Source organism: Aquarana catesbeiana, linkage group LG03 (genome assembly GCF_042186555.1).
Source record: "Aquarana catesbeiana isolate 2022-GZ linkage group LG03, ASM4218655v1, whole genome shotgun sequence".
NCBI lineage: Eukaryota > Metazoa > Chordata > Amphibia > Anura > Ranidae > Aquarana > Aquarana catesbeiana.
Genome location: NC_133326.1, coordinates 538,880,405 through 538,899,518, shown reverse-complemented (window position 1 = coordinate 538,899,518; position 19,114 = coordinate 538,880,405).

The following is a 19,114-nucleotide window of genomic DNA, read 5'->3' as shown; positions in this document are numbered from 1 at the left end:
ATCCACGACCCATCTTCAGTGTTCTGGCTGAGGGAAGAAGGTTCTCATCCAAGATTTTACAATACATGGCCCCGTCCATTGGTCCCTCAATGTGACAAAGTCGACCTGTACTTTTAGCAGGGAAACAGCCCCAAAGCATAATGTTGCCACCACCGTGCTTGACTGTAGGGATGGTGTTCTTATAGGGCGTACACACGGTCGGCCTTTGTTCGGACATTCCGACAACAAAATCCTAGGATTTTTTCCGACGGATGTTGGCTCAAACTTGTCTTGCATACACACGGTCACACAAAGTTGTCGGAAAATCCGATCGTTTTAAACGCGGTGACGTAAAACATGTACGTCGGGACTATAAACGGGGCAGTGGCCAATAGCTTTCATCTCTTTATTTATTCTGAGCATGCGTGGCACTTTGTCCGTCGGATTTGTGTACACACGATCGTAATTTCCGACAACGGATTTTGTTGTCGGAAAATTTTATCTCCTGCTCTCCAACTTTGTGTGTCGGAAAATCCGATGGAAAATGTCCGATGGAGCCCACACACGGTCAGAATTTCCGACAACACGCTCCGATCGGACATTTTCCATCGGAAAATCCGACCGTGTGTACGGGGCATTAGGGTTGTAGTCAGCATTTTTCTTCCTCCAAACACAGGGAGTTGAGTTAATGCCAAAGAGCTTAATTTTGGTCTCATCTGACCACAGCACTTTCTCCCAATCCTTCTCTAAATCATTTAGAAGTTCACTGGCATGACTGCCAAACATACTGCCAAGGCAACAAAGGAGTGGCTCAAGATGAAGCACATTAAGGTCATGGAGTGGCCTAGCCAGTTTTCCAGACCTTAATCCTATAGAAAATTTATGGAGGGAGCTGAAACTTCGAGTTGTCAAGTGACGGCCAAGAAACCTCAATGATTTAGAGAAGATCTGTAAAGAAGAGTGGACCAAAATGCCTCCTGAGTGGTCCAAAATCCCTCCTGTGCAAACCTGGTAATCAACTACAAGAAATGTCTTACCTCTGTGCTTGCCAATAAGGGTTTCTCCACCAGGTATAAGTCAGGTTTTGCTTGGGAATCAAATATTTATTTTACTCACTGAACTGCAACTCCATTTATAACATTTGTATCATGTGTTTTTTCTGGATTTTTGGATGATATTCTGTCTCTATTATTTAAAATACACATATGATAAAAATTTTAGACCCTTAATTTCATTGTAAGTGGGCAAACTTACAAAATCTGCAGGGGATCAAATAATTCTTTTCCCCACTGTATATATCTTTTGTGGCCCCCAACGAATCCCCAAGCGCCGCTCAGGACTAAGGATTTATTGGCGTATACCACACACAGGCGTATAACATGCACCTTCACTTTAAGATTGAAGTTTCAGGAAAAAAAATACATTTTAAATAAAGAACTGTGAAGCAAAAAAGGGTCAGTGCCCATCAATGCAGGCTATTCAGTGCCCATCTGCAGCCTCACCATTGCCATGAATGCAGCCTCACCATTGCCATGAATGCAGCTTCACCATTGCCATGATTTAGCCTTACTATTGCAATCAAATGCAGCCTTACCATTGCCATGAATGCAGCCTTACCATTGATATGAATGCAGCCTTACCATTCCAATCAATGCAGCCTTTCCATTGCCATGAATGCAGCCTTACCATTGCTATGAATACAGTCTTACTGTTGCCATGAATGCAGTCTTACCATTGCAATCAATTCAACCTTACCATTGCCATGAATGCAGCCTCACATGTGCCATGAATGCAGCCTCACCACTGCCATGAATGCGCTCTCACATGTGCCATGAATGCAGCCTCACATGTGCCATGAATGAAGCCTCACCATTGCCATGAATGCAGCCTCACATGTGCCATGAATGCAGCCTCACATGTGCCATGAATGCAGCCTCACCATTGCCATGAATGCAGCCTCCTATGTGCCATGAATGAGCCTTATCATTGCCATCAGTGCAGCCTGATTGATGCCCATCTGCACCCTCAAAGGGGACAGGTAGGGGGGTGGGACAAGCGCCGACAGATTATGACATACAGGAGAATCTCCTGTTTACTCAGCGGCCTTTTTAATACAAAGTCCCACATCCTATGATAGACAGAACGGTCGTCCAATGACAGCCCAGGAGATGGAACTTCCTATTACAGATGCCGCTCGGTAAACAGGAGATTCTCCTGTATGTAATCTGACGGCACTCACTCCGTACTCTCCAAGGCAGCGCCAATAAATATTGGCCCAATTGGCTCATGGGCCGGACTTTGGACATGCCTGGTTTGGGCTTAATTAGAATTTCACTGGAATTCCACTTTAAAGTAGAACTATGGGTAAAACATTCTTTATTTTTCATTTTGGATAGAGCAAGGGAGGGTTAAAACTCCTATCAGATTTTTTTTTTTCGCCATCGCTGTCCCATAGCAGAGATTTCCCTTCACTTCCTGTCCCATAACAAAACAAGAAGCGAGAGACAGATAGGCAACCTTCCTATTGATTTTATTGGCTATTCACCTCATTCTCCTGATGAAGTTGATTGTCATGCCAATATAACATGTAGAGTCACTGCTCTTCAAGTCTCCTACCATTGTCATTAAACTCAAAGAATGAATCCTATATCATAGTTGCCAAGTTGTATATCATAGTTGCCAATAGTCCCAATTTGCCCGGAAAATTCAGGAAAAATAGTCTCTGTCAGGGGCGTTGCATTGGTGTCGCCCGAACCACACCCAGGCGACACCAATGGCATAGCTGCAGGGGTCCAGTGTGGCCCCCCCTGTCACACTCCTTTCAATATGCAGCCTTTTTTCTGCTCAGCTTGTGATTGGTAGGATCGGCTGTGGAGGGGCTGGGTGTCTGCTGTGCCTCGTGAAGCTGCAGGACCACCCTTTCTGCTCGGCTTATCTCTGGCTTATTGAAGAGAAGGGCAACATGGTGGTCAACAGGGAGAGACACCTGAGGCAGGTACCCATGCCTGTCACCAGACAAGCCACAGCTGCGGTGAGTCCCATAAAAAGCTGTCTGCTGACTGTCCTATACAGCAACTTTTTTTAGTGCCCCAGATAGACGTCACATGTGGCGAAACATGTGAGGCGGAGCTACGCACTGACGCCATTGAGTTTGCCAGTAGACAATTTAATACATGTGATATTTTTTTTTATCCATTGTAAGTAGTCAATTGGCTTTCTTTTTCAATAAATGTCATATAAATGGTATTACACTTTCAGAGTTTCCTTTGTATGGTCTACATCTTGACTTCTGTCATATTGATCCCGCTGTGAGTGTGACTACAACAGAGGATCCATCTCACCATTGGCGTGTACCAGAGGCTTCCTAGTCCCTTATACCCTGCAGAGGTTGTTCTGCCTGCCTGTTTGACCATCCTAGCAATAGGTGGTCCCTACCGTCTGGTAAGCGTCCATGATCATGGGGTGTGGAGTGTCACAGTAGACCCTGCATGACTACTGGGTGGAATTATCTGTCTTGATGATTTTTGGACTTTCATATGTCTCAATTATAAGAATTTACTTTCTGCACAAACTTTGAACTAATTTATATATTTTTTTTATTTATTTGCAATTTGGATGTCTTTTATGTACTGAAATGTATTATATTCCTTCTTGAATTTATTTATGACTAGCGCAAATATTTTGTATTTTAGCAACTTTTGTGAGCCTGTCCCCCCACCGCCCTGTCCCAGTGTCTTCCCTCCCAGCAGCCCAGAACAGCCCAGCTCTGCTCATAACTCCCCCTCCCCCCAACTTCACCAACCCTATTTAACCACCCCATCTTCTCCATCCCCCCAACTCTGCTTACTCTCCTGTTTCTCCACTCCCCCCAACTCTGCTCACCCCTCCACAACCCCCAACTCTGCTCACCCACTCTTTTTCATCCCCTTACTCTGCTCAGCCCCCAAACCCCCAACTCTGCTCACCCCTCCTCTTCTCCATCCCCACCCCAACTCTTCTCACCCCCCAACCCTCAACTCCGCCCACTCCCCTTTTCTCCATCCCCACCCCAACTCTGCTCACCCCCCAAACCTCAACTCTGCCCCCTCCCCTCTTCTCCATCCCCACCCCAACTCTGCTCACCCCCCAAACCCTCAACTCCACCCCTCCCCTCTTCTCCATCCCCACCCCAACTTCGCTCACCCCCCCAACCCTCAACTCTGCCCCCTCCCCTCTTCTCTTATATATTACCACATTCCCCACTATGTAAGTCATCTCAGACAGATTTAACAACACCCCCTTTAAGCCACCCCCAATATTTAGTGTAATTTAAACTACGCCCTCGTTTCACCGCGCCACATTTTTTTACTCCTGCTAAGCCACACCTACAAATGATTATTCCGCCCCTAATTAAAATAATACTTCTCCTGCAGAAAAAAAAGTGTCCCTAAAATTTTTTTTTAGAAAGTTGGCAACTATGCTATATGATGCTGTGTTTGTGACATGTATACTGATTAGGAACATGTATACCTGGGGTTCTCAAACTTTTTAAACAGGGGGCCACTTCACGGTCCCTCAGACTGTTGGGGGGCCGCACTATAGTTTAAAAAAATATGAACTAATTCCCATGCACACATCTTATTTGTAGTGCAAAAAAAAAACAGGAAAAAGCAATACAATATTAAAAATAAAGAACAATTTTAATCAATATGAACTTATCAGTATTTCACAGACTCCCCTCATTACAGAACCCCTCCCAATCACAGACCCCCCCCCTCCCCATCACAGACTCACCCCATAACAAAGCCCCCCCATGACAGATCCCCCCATCACAAAGCCCCCCAACACAAACTCCTTTCCATCACAAAGCCCCACATAACATACCCCCCCATAACAGACTCCCCCCATCACAGACTCCCCACATAACAGACTCCCCCCCATAACAGATTCCCACATATCACAGATCCCCCTCATAACAGATCCCCCATCACAGACTTCCCCCATCACAGATCCCCCCATAACAGACTCTGCCATCACAGAGCCCCCCATAACAGACTCCCCCATCACAGAGCCCCCCATAACAGACTCCCCCATCACAGATCCCCCATAACAAACTCCCCCATCACAGATCCCCCCATATCACAGTCCCCCCCATATCACAGATTCCCCCCATAACAGACTCACCCCTCACAGATCCCCCCATAAGAGACTCCGCCATCACAGATCCCCCCATAACAGACTCCCCCATCACAGATCCCCCCATAACAGACTCCCCCATCACAGATCCCCCCATATCACAGATTCCCCCCCCATAACAGACTCCCCCATCACAGATCCCCCCACAACAGACTCCCCCATCACAGATCCCCCATCACAGACTCCCCCATCACATTTCCCCCCATATCACAGTCCCCCCCATATCACAGACCCCCCCCCTAACAGACTCCCCCATCACAGATCCCCCCATAACAGACTCTGCCATCACAGATCCCCCCATAACAGACTCCGCCATCACAGATCCCCCCATAACAGACTCCGCCATCACAGATCCCCCCATAACAGACTCCCCCATCACAGATCCCCCCATATCACAGCCCCCCCCATATCACAGATCCCCCCATAACAGACTCCCCCATCACAGATCCCCCCATAACAGACTACGCCATCACAGATAACCCCATAACAGATGCCCCCATCACAGATCTCCCCATCACATATCCCCCATAACAGACTCCGCCATCACAGAGCCCCCCATATCACAGTCCCCCCCCCATATTAGACTGCCTCATATCACAGATGCCCCCCATCACAAAGCCCCCATAACAGACTCCCCTCATCGATATTACATTGCCGCCCCTTCTATAATATCACAGCACTCCCCCTCCCTTCTGTTACCTGTATCACACAAGACACGAAGCATGGTAGGTCCGGACAAAGGGATGGGACTTTGCAAGTGAAAGGCAGGTGATTGATTCCTGGGACCGCCCCGAGTAACCAATCACCCGCTTCTTAACTCAAAAGGTCCTTTGTCCAGACCTGTCATGTTTCCCGTCCTGTGTGATAAAAGTAGCAGAGGGCAGGGGGAGTGCTGCGATGTTAAAGGGGCAGTCCGCGGGCCAGGTAAAAAACGCTGGTGGGCCGGATTCGGCCCGCATGCCGTAGTTTGAGGACCCCTGGTTTAGATCAAAGCATATTCATGTGTTAGAATGGCCCAGTCAAAGTCCAGACTAGGGATGAGCTTCATGTTCGAGTTGAACCCATGTTCGACTCGAACATCGTGTGTTCGGCTGTTCGCCGAATTACGAAAGATATGGGCCGTTATATGGGCAGTATTTACAGTTATGCCCCGTACACACGGTCGGATTTTCTGACGGAAAATGTGTGATAGGACCTTTCCAACACACAAAGTTTGAGAGCAGGATATAAAATTTTCCGACAACAAAATCCGTTGTTGGAAATTCCGATCGTGTGTACACAAATCCGACGGACAAAGTGCCACGCATGCTCACAATAAATAAAGAGATGAAAGCTATTGGCCACTGCCAGTTTATAGTCCCGACGTACGTGTTTTACGTCACCGCGTTCAGAACGATCGGATTTTCCGTCAACTTTGTGTGACTGTGTGTATGCAAGACAAGTTTGAGCCAACATCCGTCGGAAAAAATCCTAGGATTTTGTTGTCGGAATGTCCGAACAAAGTCCGACCGTGTGTACGGGGAATTAGTGTACTGCGTCCTCTGCACAGTGTGCCCCTAAAGCTACCTGAATAAAATTAGTGGTGTTCTTCTGATCCTATTAATACCACAGGCAGGCAGCTACAGTATTTACAGTTAGTGTAGTGCGTCCTCTGCACAGTGTGCACCTAAAGCTACCTGGAGACAATTGCTGTTGTTCTGCTCCTATTAATACCACAGGCAGGCAGCTACAGTATTTACAGTTAGTGTACTGTGTCCTCTGCACAGTGTGCACCTAAAGCTACCTGAATTAAATTGGTGGTGTTCTTCTGATCCTATAATAATACCACAGGCAGGCAGCTACAGTATTTACAGTTAGTGTAGTGCATCCTCTGCACAGTGGGCACCTAAAGCTACCTGGAGACAATTGCTGTTGTTCTGCTCCTATATTAATACCACAGGCAGGCAGCTACAGTATTTACAGTTAGTGTACTGTATCCTCTGCACAGTGTGCACCTAAAGCTACCTGAAGAAAATTAGTGGTGTTCTTCTGACCCTATTAATACCACAGGCAGGCAGCTACAGTATTTACAGTTAGTGTAGTGCGTCCTCTGCACAGTGTGAACCTAAAGCTACCTGGAGACAATTGCTGTTGTTCTGCTCCTAATAATACCACAGGCAGGCAGCTACAGTATTTACAGTTAGTGTACTGTGTCCTCTGAACAGTGTGCACCTAAAGCTACCTGAAGACAATTGCTGGTGCTCTTCTGATCCTATTAATACCACAGGCAGGCAGCTACAGTATTTACAGTTAGTGTACTGTGTCCTCTGCACAATGTGCACCTAAAGCTACCTGAAGACAATTGCTGTTGTTCTGCTCCTATTAATACCACAGGCAGGCAGCTACAGTATTTACAGTTAGTGTACTGCATCCTCTGCACAGTGTGCACCTAAAGCTACCTGAAGACAATTGCTGGTGTTCTCATACTAATAATACTACAGGCAGGCAGTTGATTCCGCTAGCTGCAGTATCAGTATATATATATATATATATATATATACATCCCAGCTTTGTGCAGCTACATCTCACTGCAGGCCATTAGTATGTCTGGAAGGCCAACAAGGAGAGGCAGACAGTCACAAGCCAATAAAAGAGGGCAAATAGGCTCTGTGTCTAGAGGCAACAGTGCTGGTCATGGAGACGGTGCATCCTCATCAGCACGTGGCCATGGGACAGGCTTGTCCTTTTTTTTGGCAGCTGGCTGTGTTGAGCCGCAACATGCGGAAGACTTGGTAGAGTGGATGACCAAGCCGTCCTCATCCTCCTCATCCTCTCTCACCCAGGCTCAGGGTACTTTGTCTGCCAAAGCAGCTGCCAACGCGGCCTCTTCGCTCGGCTCAATGGCATCAGTCATTCCTTCCCTAGCCCCACCATGTCGTCCTGAGGAGTCCCCCGAACTGTTTGACCACAGTGTTTGGTACATGCTCCAGAAGGATGCCCAGCGTTTTGAAGGCTCCGATGATGGTACCCAGCTAGAGGAAGGCAGTAACGTGAGCCCAGAGAGAAGGGATGCCCAAGAAGGACAGCAATCTGGCAGTCATGTTCCCCCAGCTGCAGCATACTGCCAGCTTTGCTCCAGTGATGAGGAGGGAGGGGATGCCTGATAGGAGAGAGGAGGAGGCACATCACCAACGAGGCAGGATGCCCACCAGGGGTTAGCTTAAGGGCAGCACACTGACTGCATCACACCGCAGAGCTCTGCATGTGCAGGGCGCTGCTGTCTCTGCACGTTATTCCAAAAGTTCTTTGGTGTGGGCCTTTTTTGAGACATCAGAGTGCTATTTGCAACATATGTCTCAAGCGTATCTCGCGTGGCCAAAACATCTACCGCTTGCGCACCACATGCTTGACCAGACGTATGTTGACCTGTCATGCAGTTCGTTGGCAAGCGCACCCAAAAGACCCACACCAAAGAACAAAGAGGACCTTTCCTTGCTCCTCATCAGCTGGGATCTCCAACATCACTATACCTTCAGTCCTCTCTGAGACCTGCACTGAGAGGAATGAAGGTGTAGAATTAGGTCAGATTGTACCAGGCAAATTTCCCTGCCCCAGCTGCTGCACCGCCGAAAGAAGTTCGCTCCCAGCCATCCACATGCCCAGCGGTTGAATGCTAGCTTGGCTAAATTGTTAGCACTTCAACTGCTGCCTTTTCAGTTGGTAGACTCTGCCCCCTTCTGTGAGTTTGTGGAATGTGCGGTTCCTCAGTGGCAAGTTCCCAAACGCCACTTTTTCTCACGGAAGGCGATTCCGGCATGTGGAAGGCAATGTCTTGACCTCGCTGGACAGGGCGGTCAGCGGTAAGGTGCATATTACCACTGACTCATGGTCCAGCAGGCATGGACAGGGACATTACCTATCTTTCACTGCGCACTGGGTGACTCTTCTGGCAGCTGGGAAGGATGCAGGACAGGGTGCAGTAGTGTTGGGGGTTGTTCCGCCACCACGCCTCCAAAATACTACTAGTGGCGATTCTGCCACACCTCTCTCCTCCACCCCCTCCTCTTCTTCTTCCTCCATGGCTTCTTCCTGTGCTGATTTGTCTTCGGAACCAGCGGTGCTCCGTAGGCGTTCAAAGGGCTACGCAAGCACGCAGGCCAAAATATTCCATGCGGTGCTTGAGCTGGTGTGCTTGGGGGACAGGAGCCACACTGGGGCAGATATTCTATCAGCTCTGCAGGGGCAGGTTCAGAGGTGGTTGATGCCACGCCAGATTAAGGCAGGTATGGTGGTTTGCGACAATGGCACCAACCTCCTCTCCGCCCTCCGACAGGGACAACTGACCCATGTGCCCTGTTTGGCTCATGTCCTTAACTTGGTGGTGCAGCAGTTCTTGGGCAGGTACCCGGACTTACAGGATGTCCTGAGGCAGGCCAGGAAAGTCTGTGTGCATTTCCGCCGGTCATATAATGCCAGTGCTCGGCTGGCTGACCTCCAAAAGGAATTTAATCTGCCCAAGAACCGCCTAATCTGTAACATGCCCACCAGGTGGAACTCAACGTTGGCCATGCTGCAGCGGCTGCACACGCAGCAGAGGGCCATCAATGAGTACCTGTGCAACTATGGCACCAGGACAGGGTCAGGGGAGCTTGTTTTTTTTCCCCACGCCAGTGGGCCATGATCAGGGATGCATGCACTGTCCTGTCACCATTTGAGGAGGCCACGAGGATGGTGAGCAGTGACAGTGCATGCATCAGTGACACTGTCCCCCTTGTCCACCTGTTGGAGCACACACTGCGTGGAATAATGGACAGGGCACTTGAGGCAGAACAGAGGCAGGAAGAGGAGGACTTCCTTAGCTCTCAGGGCCCCTTTATCCAGACAGTGTTCCTGCGTACCTGCCGATCACACAGGAAGAGGAGGAGGAGGATTGTGTCAGCGTGGAGGTGGAGCCTGGCACTCAGCATCAGCAGCAGTCTTTAAGGGATCATTTACAGTCCCAAGAAACCCATGGACTTGTACGTGGCTGGGAGGAGGTGGCTGCGGATCATGTCACCCTTAGTGACCCAGAGGACACCAGACCGAATGCCTCAGCAAACCTATGCTGCATGGCCTCCCTGATCCTGCAAAGCCTGCAGAAGGATCCTCATATTTGTGGTATCAAGGAGAGGGAACAATACTGGCTGGCAACCCTCCTTGATCCACGTTACAAGGGTAAGTTTGCAGACCTTATCTTCCCGTCGCAGAGGGAGCAGAGGATGAAACATCTTCGGGAGGCCTTGCAGAAAGGTCTGTGCAATGCGTTCCCAGAGACTGGGAGGTTACAAACTCCGGTTCCTGGACAACGTGTTGCTGAGGCTTCGGTCAGTCAAAGAAGGAGCGGTGGAAAAGGTGGCCGTCTGACCGATGCGTTCAGACAATTTTTTAGTCCGCAGCTCCGAGGTATGATCGGTTCCAGCAACCATCGCTAGCGTCTGTTTTACATGGTGCAGGAATACCTAGGGACAAGATCTGACTTGGACACCTTTCCCACCGAAAATCCTCTGGGTTACTGGGTCTTGAGGATGGATCACTGGCCAGAGCTTGCACAGCATGCCTGTCGACTGACTCGGTCGATCAACTGACCTTCATAAAAATGAATCAGTCTTGGATCACCACCAGCTACCAAGCACCTGATGCTGATGTAACCGAATAATTTTTTTTGAAACGTCAGATCCCTTCAAGACTGCCTATGCTGATGCTGAGTGACTATCCTGTTATGCTGAGTGACTATCCTCTTCCTCCTCAATGATCATGCTGATAGCTTGTAAGAATATTTTTGGTTCTGGGCGCCGCCACCAGTGGCTAAGGCCCAATTTTTCAGCCCCTGTTTAACGGGGGCGTGTAATTAAAATTTTTGATACAATACTTTGTAGCAGGGCTCATTCCTGCACTCCAACTTAAGTATCTGTGAGGGGTTGCAGTGTTGTGGCACCAGCACCAGTGCCTAAGGCCCAATTTTTCAGCCCGTTTAACGGGGGGGCGTGTAATTACAATTTTCGATGCAATACTTTGCAGCAGGGCTCATTCCTGCACTCCAACTAGAGTATCTGTGAGGGGTTGCAGTGTTGTGGCACCAGCACCAGTACCTATGGCCCAATTTTTCAGCCCCTGTTTAACAGGGGTGTGTAATTACAATTTTTGATGCAATACTTTGCAGCAGGGCTTGTTCCTGCGCTCCAACTTAAGTATCTGTGAGGGGTTGCAGTGTTGTGGCACCAGCACCAGTGCCTAAGGCCCAATTTTTCAATCCGTTTAACGGGGGTGTGTAATTACAATTTTTGATGCAATACTTTGCAGCAGGGCTCGTTCCTGTGCTCCAACTAGAGTATCTGTGAGGGGTTGCAGTGTTGTGGCACCAGCACCAGTACCTAAGGCCCAATTTTTCAGCCCCTGTTTAACAGGGGCGTGTAATTACAATTTTTGATGCGATACTTTGCAGCAGGGCTCGTTCCTGCGCTCCAACTTAAGTATCTGTGAGGGGTTGCAGTGTTGTGGCACCAGTGCCTAAGGCCCAATTTTTCAGCCCGTTTAACGGGGGCGTGTAATTACAATTTTCGATGCAATACTTTGCAGCAGTGCTCGTTCCTGCGCTCCAACTAGAGTATCTGTGAGGGGTTGCAGTGTTGTGGCACCAGCACCAGAACCTAAGGCCCAATTTTTCAGCCCCTGTTTAACAAGGGCGTGTAATTACAATTTTTGATGCAATATTTTGCAGGAGGGCTCATTTCTGCGCTCCAACTAGAGTATATGTTAGGGGTTGCAGTGGTGTGGCACCAGTGCCTAAGGCCCAATTTTTCTGCCCCTGTTCAACAGGGACATGTAATTACAATTCTTGATCTAATATTTCACAGCAGGGCCCGTTTCTGTGCCCATCAAGAGTAACTGTGAGGACTTACAGTGTTGTGGCACCAGCACCACCACCACCACCACCACCAAAGGCCCAATTTTTCTGACCCTGTTCAACAGGGACATGTAATTACAATTCTTGATCTAATATTTCACAGCAGAGCCCGTTCCTGTGCCCACCAAGAGTAACCGTGTTGTTGTTGTGGCAACACCAACACCTAAGGCCGCAATTTCTGCAGAGTATATAGGGCAGGCCCCTACTTTCAAACATCTCAGTGAGATGAAATCTACCCCTAGGAAGGGAAATGCTCTCCTGTAAGAGTTAATATGGGAAAAGCGTGTCTCCTCTCCACTGATGCTTTATCACCAATCTTATTTCACTAAAAACCCCAAATTGTCAAAAAACATTTTTCATTGGGACAGAAAGTGAGGTGAAATCTTCTGAAGAGGTGCACAGACAGCAAAACAAATGTCACAGGGGTGATAACCCCTCTCTATGTTTTCCAAAAAGCTTAAAAATAGATTTTTTGGCTGAAGCTACACTTCAAAAATGTACCAGCTCAAAATTACAAACAGATTCTACTTAACAACAAACCTACAGTCCCTGTCTTGTTTTGCACCGCCTGTATACTGCTGTTCAGAGTATATAGGGCCTGGGGGCCCAACACCTTTCCTTTTTTTAATTTGGGAGCAGCGTTCCCCTTAATATCCATACAAGACCCAAAGGGCCTGGTAATGGACTGGGGGGGGGGGGGGGGGTACCCATGCCATTTGTCTCACTGTTTTCATCCATATTGCCAGACATTACCAGACGTTACATTAAAGCCGCAAGCAGTTTTAAATGACTTTTATTCCTTTAAAAATGTCATTTTGTGCAGGGACTGTTCTAAGCATGGGTAACACGCGCCACTTTACAGGCATATTATAGACACCCCCCAGGTACGATATTTAAAGGAATATTTCACTTTTTTTTTCACTTTAAGCATCATTAAAATCACTGCTCCCGAAAAAACATCCGTTTTTAAAACTTTTTTTTGCATTGATACATGTCCCCTGGTGCAGGACCCGGGTCCCCAAAACCTTTTTAGGACAATACCATGCAAATTAGCGTTTAAATTTAGCACTTTTGATTTTGAACGTTCGAGTCCCATAGACTTCAATGGGGTTCTAAAGTTTACGTGAATTTTCGGTCCGTTCGCCGGTTCTGGTGTGAACCGAACCGGGGGGGGGTTTCAGCTCATCCCTAGCCCAGACCTAAATCCAATTGAGAATTGTGGCAAGACTTGAAAATTGCTGTTCACAGATGCTCTCCATCCAATCTGACAGAGGTTGAGCTATTTTGCAAAGAAGAATGGGCAAAAAATTCACTCTCTAGATGTGCAAAGCTGGTAGAGACACCTCCAAAAAGACTTGCAGCTGTAATTGCAGCAACAGTTGGTTCTACAAAGTATTGACTCAGGGGGCTGAATACAAATGCACGCCATACTTTTCACATATTTATTTGTAAAAGATTTTGAAAACCATTTATCATTTTCCTTCCACTTTACAATTATGTGCCACTTTGTGTTGGTCTATCACAAAAAATCCCAATAAAATACATTTACATTTTTCGTTGTAACATAACAAAATGTGGAAAATTTCAAGGGGTATGAATACTTTTTCAAGGCACTGTAAGCTGACTTTACTGCTAAAACGAGTGTGAAATTCCAGACTTACCTGGGTGTAACAAGATCTGGGTGTAACAAGATGTTCACTGCCGCCTTTGTGTTCTGTCAGAATAGGAAACCTATTGGAACGCATAGCGGCCATGCTGGAACGCATTGCGCGTGCGCATGTAGCCGGGTTCTGGGTCCCCAGAGGCCTAATGAGGACCTCCAGAGTTAGGGGACAGCTGACATCCTTCTGTGTAGAGTGGGTTACAAGGCATGGCGGGTGCAATGCAAGGTATATTCATGGGCACCAGACACTTCTTGAAAGCAAAGAGATTTATTGTCTCTTAAACAGAACTGTGGGAGAGAGGGTTAGGGCCAGGACACCCTTAAGTGGTTGCAATGTTAATTGGCAGACCCCGAGACTTCTATAGGTAGACAGCCATGCAGGGAAAGGCACCCAGCCTGACACCACATCTGCATGTGTAGGATCGCTGTCTCCTATGGAAACGGTCTTGTAACAGTTTCTAACACAAATTGTAATGAACTTCTTTACTTCCGTTACAATCTACTCTTGTAGATCTTTACTCAACTGAGCTCGCAGTCTTTCACTAGACTTGCTGATCCACTGCCACTGGATCCCCTGAGCTCTTTCAACCTTCTCACTCAGTATCTTCCTCAAGCGTCATCCCCGTGTCCCTGCTGGGCACCTAGCTTGGCACTCACAGATACTCCTCAAGGGTCACCCCACTGGCCTGCTCGGTCCCTGGCTTGGCACACAAGACTGCAAGCGTCACCTCCATTGACTGGGTCCATGGCTTGACACCTTGCTGAAGTTTCCCAATTCTTCACCGTCCCTGGTTGGTGAGAATACTGCTCTGGTACTTGCTTCAGCTACTCCCTGTGGTCCATGGTAACAAGCTTCCCCTCAACCTCCAACCACAACAGGTTCTCCGGGCAGCAGACTCATCACTTCTGGTTGGTCTGCAAGCCGCAGTCCCAACCCTAGGCTGCTCTCTTGCTTCTGGATAGACCCTCAGACAGCCTAGCAGCCAGATGTCCCTGGGCTAGACCTTAGGCTCTGGCCTAGCAACCTGGGGCAGCACAACACACTCCACCCAAATAAATAGGCTCTCCAAGCAGGCCATGGGACCCAAGAAAATCCCTGCCCATTGGCTGAGACACCCTATCTATTCCTAATCTGTCCTTGCAATGCCCTTGGCTTATCTGATGCCACCAGATACCCGGCTATCTAGTGACAGAAAAGAGAAATGCAGCAACTCCAGAATTAGGGTGAAATGACCAGCTATCAATCGGCCAAGGCAACTATCACTTGGCAGGTACATTTAAGAACAACCCTGCCTAAACATCAGGGTGCTACATGCAGTAAGCAATTTTTGTTGGTAACGTCACTTCCGTTACCAAATCTGACGGGTCACCTAATCTGACGGAACAACGGCTCTGTGAAATGTGTGACACAGCAGTGCCTACTCACAGGGCATACAGTAGTGAATATGTGTCACAGGATTCAAGGAAGTAAATTTGTGGGAATTTTCAGGTAAGTTCACAAACTTAAAGATCGTTCAAAATAACAGTAGAAGACTAGAAATTATTGAAATTTAATGTGAAAATGAATACTGTTTATAAGTTTACATTTTGACCATAGATACATTTTAACCACATGCTGACCAGCGCACGACGATGGCACGGCTGGGCAAATAGGCGTACAGGTACGTCCCCTTTAAATCGCTGCATTGTGGGGGCGCGCGCGCTGCGTAATCCGTGACCGTGCCCGCAGATTCGTTGTCTGCTGGGGCCCGCGATCGTGTCACGGAGCTGCAGAACGGGGAGATGCATATTTAAACCAGGCATTGTCAAGTCAGTGGTAGCCCATCCCCCCACAGTTAGAATCACTCCCTAGGACACACTTAACCCCTTACTTAACCCCTTAATCGCCCCCTAGTGTTTAACCCCTTCCCTGCCAGTGTCATTTACACAGTAATCAGTGCCTTTTTATAGCACTGATCACTGTATAAATGACAATGGTCCCAAAATAGTGTCAGAAGTGTCCGATGTGTCCGCCATAATGTCGCAGTCATGATAAAAATCGCAGATTGCTGCCATTACTAATAAAAAAAAAAATGAATAATAAAAATGCCATAAATTTATCCCCTATTTTGTAGACGCTATAACTTTTGCGCAAACGAATCAATATATGCTTATTGCGATTTTTTTTACCAAAAATATGTAGAAGAATACATATCGGCCTAAACCGAGAAAGAAATTTGTTTTTTTATATATTTTTGGGGATATTTATTATAGCAAAAAGTAAAAGATATTGCTTTTTTTTCAAAATTGTCGCTCTTTTTTTGTTTATAGCGCAAAAAATAAAAACTGCAGAGGTGATCAAATACCACCAAAAGAAAGCTCTATTTGTGGGAAAAAAAAGACGTCAATTTTGTTTGGGTGCAACGTCGCATGACCACGCAATTGACAGTTAAAGCGACGCAGTGCCGAATCGCAAAAAGTGCTCTGGTCAGGAAGGGGGTAAAATCTTCCAGGGCTGAAGTGGTTAAGGGTATACATTTTTAAAGCAATTAATTTGACTTTCAATAAACTTTCACTGCAGGTGAATTATTCTGTTACAGGTATTTTAACCACTTGGGACTCGGCTGATCACAGATCGGGGGTATATGGCAATCACAGCGGCCCTTTACCATGTGATCAGCTGTCAGCCAATGATAGCTGATCACGTAAGTAAACAGAAGACGGTTATCAGCTCTTTTCCCCCTCATAGTGACACCGTGAGGAAAAAAGAAGAAAGTCCATAACCGGCTTCTGTTAGAGGGACATCGGTCCCCTCAGTGCCCACCAGTGCTGCTAATCAGTTCACACCAGTTCCATCCATCAGTGCCCATCAGTATTACTAATCAGTGCCCAGCAGTGTCACCTATCAGTGCCCATCAGTTCCTCATTATCAGTGCTGCCTATCAGTGCGGCCTACCAGTGCCTATTAGTGCCGCCTATCAGTGCCGCCTATATGTGCCCATCAGTGCAAACTATCAGTACCTCATGATCAGCGCACATTAGTGAAGGAGAAAAATTACCTATTTGCAAAATGTAATAACAAAATATGAAAACCTCTTCAAAAATTTTAGTCTTTTTTTGTTTGTTTAGAAAAAATAAAAAACCCCAGTGGTGATTAAATGTCACCAAAAGAAAGCTCTATTTGTGTGAAAAAAATTATAAAAATGTCATATGGGTACAGTGTTGTATGACTGCGCAATTGTCATTCAAAATGTGAAAGCGCTAAAAGCTGAAAATTGGCCTGAGCAGGCAGAGGGTAAAAGTGCCCAGTAAAAGCAAGTGGCAACTATCACTTGGCAGGTAAATTTAAGAGCAACCCTGCCTAAACATCAGGGTGCTACATGCAGTAAGCAATTTTTGTTGGTAATGTCACTTCCGTTACCAAATCTGATGGGTTACCTAATCGGAACATCGGCTCTGTGACATGTGTGACACAGTAGTGCACATTCATTACTTTATAAATATACCTATTGTTATCACCTTGCAGAATTCTAGAACCTAGAAACCCTCGGGTAGTCTCTATTCACCTAAAAAATGAGTTTTCAGGTGTAGTCACTCCTTGGCATATCCCATACTACTATAGTGGTGACATCTGCCTGCCATAGCTATGGATCGCCACCACCTTGGAGTCTCACTCGTCCTGCCTGTGGCTGTATGTTCCAAAAAAAAAAAAAAAAAATGTAATTGAATCATCTGCATTAAAAAACAGTCCTGCGTGCTTTGATATGCTTTCATCAAAATGCACATATTGTAGGCTCCAATGGTAATGCACCTAAAATGCATTAAGAGCCAGTTCACACCATAGAAATGCCTTCTGGATGCCTCCATGATGTTTTTCTGCATGCACGTTTTTAATGTGTTTTTGGTGCGTTTTTTAAGCAGTCCAGTGCTTTTTTCCCCCCCTCTTTTTTATTAACCTTAATAAGGACATGTGCGTTCCAGTGCATTTTTGATGCGTTATACAGCGTTCCAGTGCAGGAAAAATGCAGCATGTTCTACTTTTTTTTTCTGGAACTAGAACTGCAGGCACTGCAAGTAAACTATGTCATTGAAAACCATATAACCTACTTTCCATGCGTTTTTGATGCAGAAAAAAAAACGCACTGGACTGCATGTGGTGTGAACTGGCCCTTAAAACATACCTAAAATGCAGCGCATCAAAAGGGTTTGACACAGATGTGAACTGGCCCAAAGATACTTAAGCTTTGGGTGGAGTGACTCTTTAAACTAAAATCCAGTGCTTTCCTGCACAGAGGTGGCTTTATCCTTCCACACACAGAACATGGAGAAGAATGGTGTGGAGCTGAGCTCTGGAAACAGACGTGACTTCAACTCGCGGCTTGCAGCACACAATTCCTTATAAGGAAGATTCACAGACATCTTAACAACCATCTTATTTCGCTGGCTTACAAATGTCCCTCCGCAGCACGCACAGGCTAGATCTGAATGACTGACGCTGCGCCAAAGCCTATGTGAGTGCCACTTTTTTTATCATTTTATTTTTTCTCTTGAGGAAATCATTTGAAAGAAAGCCAGAAAGTTCATAAAAAAGAAAAACTGAAACATTCGTATCCAAAATTCCCCACACACATTTCAATTTCAATCAGATTCTGATTGGTTGCTAAGGGATGCATACATACTGTACATAAAATTCAGTCCCCCCCCCCCCCAGTTATCCCTATGAATGAGCTTGGTAAATGTAGGCAATTGTTATCCTCTTCCTAATCATTGTACAGTGTACGAGGTGGATATGATTTGACAGAATAGGAACTGAGTACGTGGAAATCTATAACATCAACTCAATTGTTTGGAAATTTTTAGCTGATCCCCATAGTAAATTCTGATTCCTGGCTGGGCTGGTCTTAGGTCATATGGTGCAAAATGTTGGTGCGATGGCTCCCCTGCCAGCCAGAAATTAACAGGCAGTCCATACGAAATGTCATCAAATTATTAAAATATCCAGGAAAACATTTTTTTCCTACAGTGTGGTGTCAGTAAATCATTTAGCTTTTTAATTTTTTTTATTAACATCTATAACATGATCTATAACATGATAACCAATTACAAGTGTATTTGTTGTGGCCTCAAACACTGGGGAGTGTCATGTAAGTCCCGCAGTTCTCTACGTGTGATGCTATGTAATACAATGTATACAGTATATTTATACAATACAATATCACAACTTTTGATTTTGTTATAGTGATGTGTCTGATTTCTCTCTGCTTTGGTTCAGTAAATACTTTTATGACTTGACCACTCCCAGCCTGTTATTGTCCGATGAAAGTCAAAGCAGCACATTGATGAGCTTATATCTCTCTCACTCCGCTTTCTCCTCCTATCAGTATACTCCCTGCACT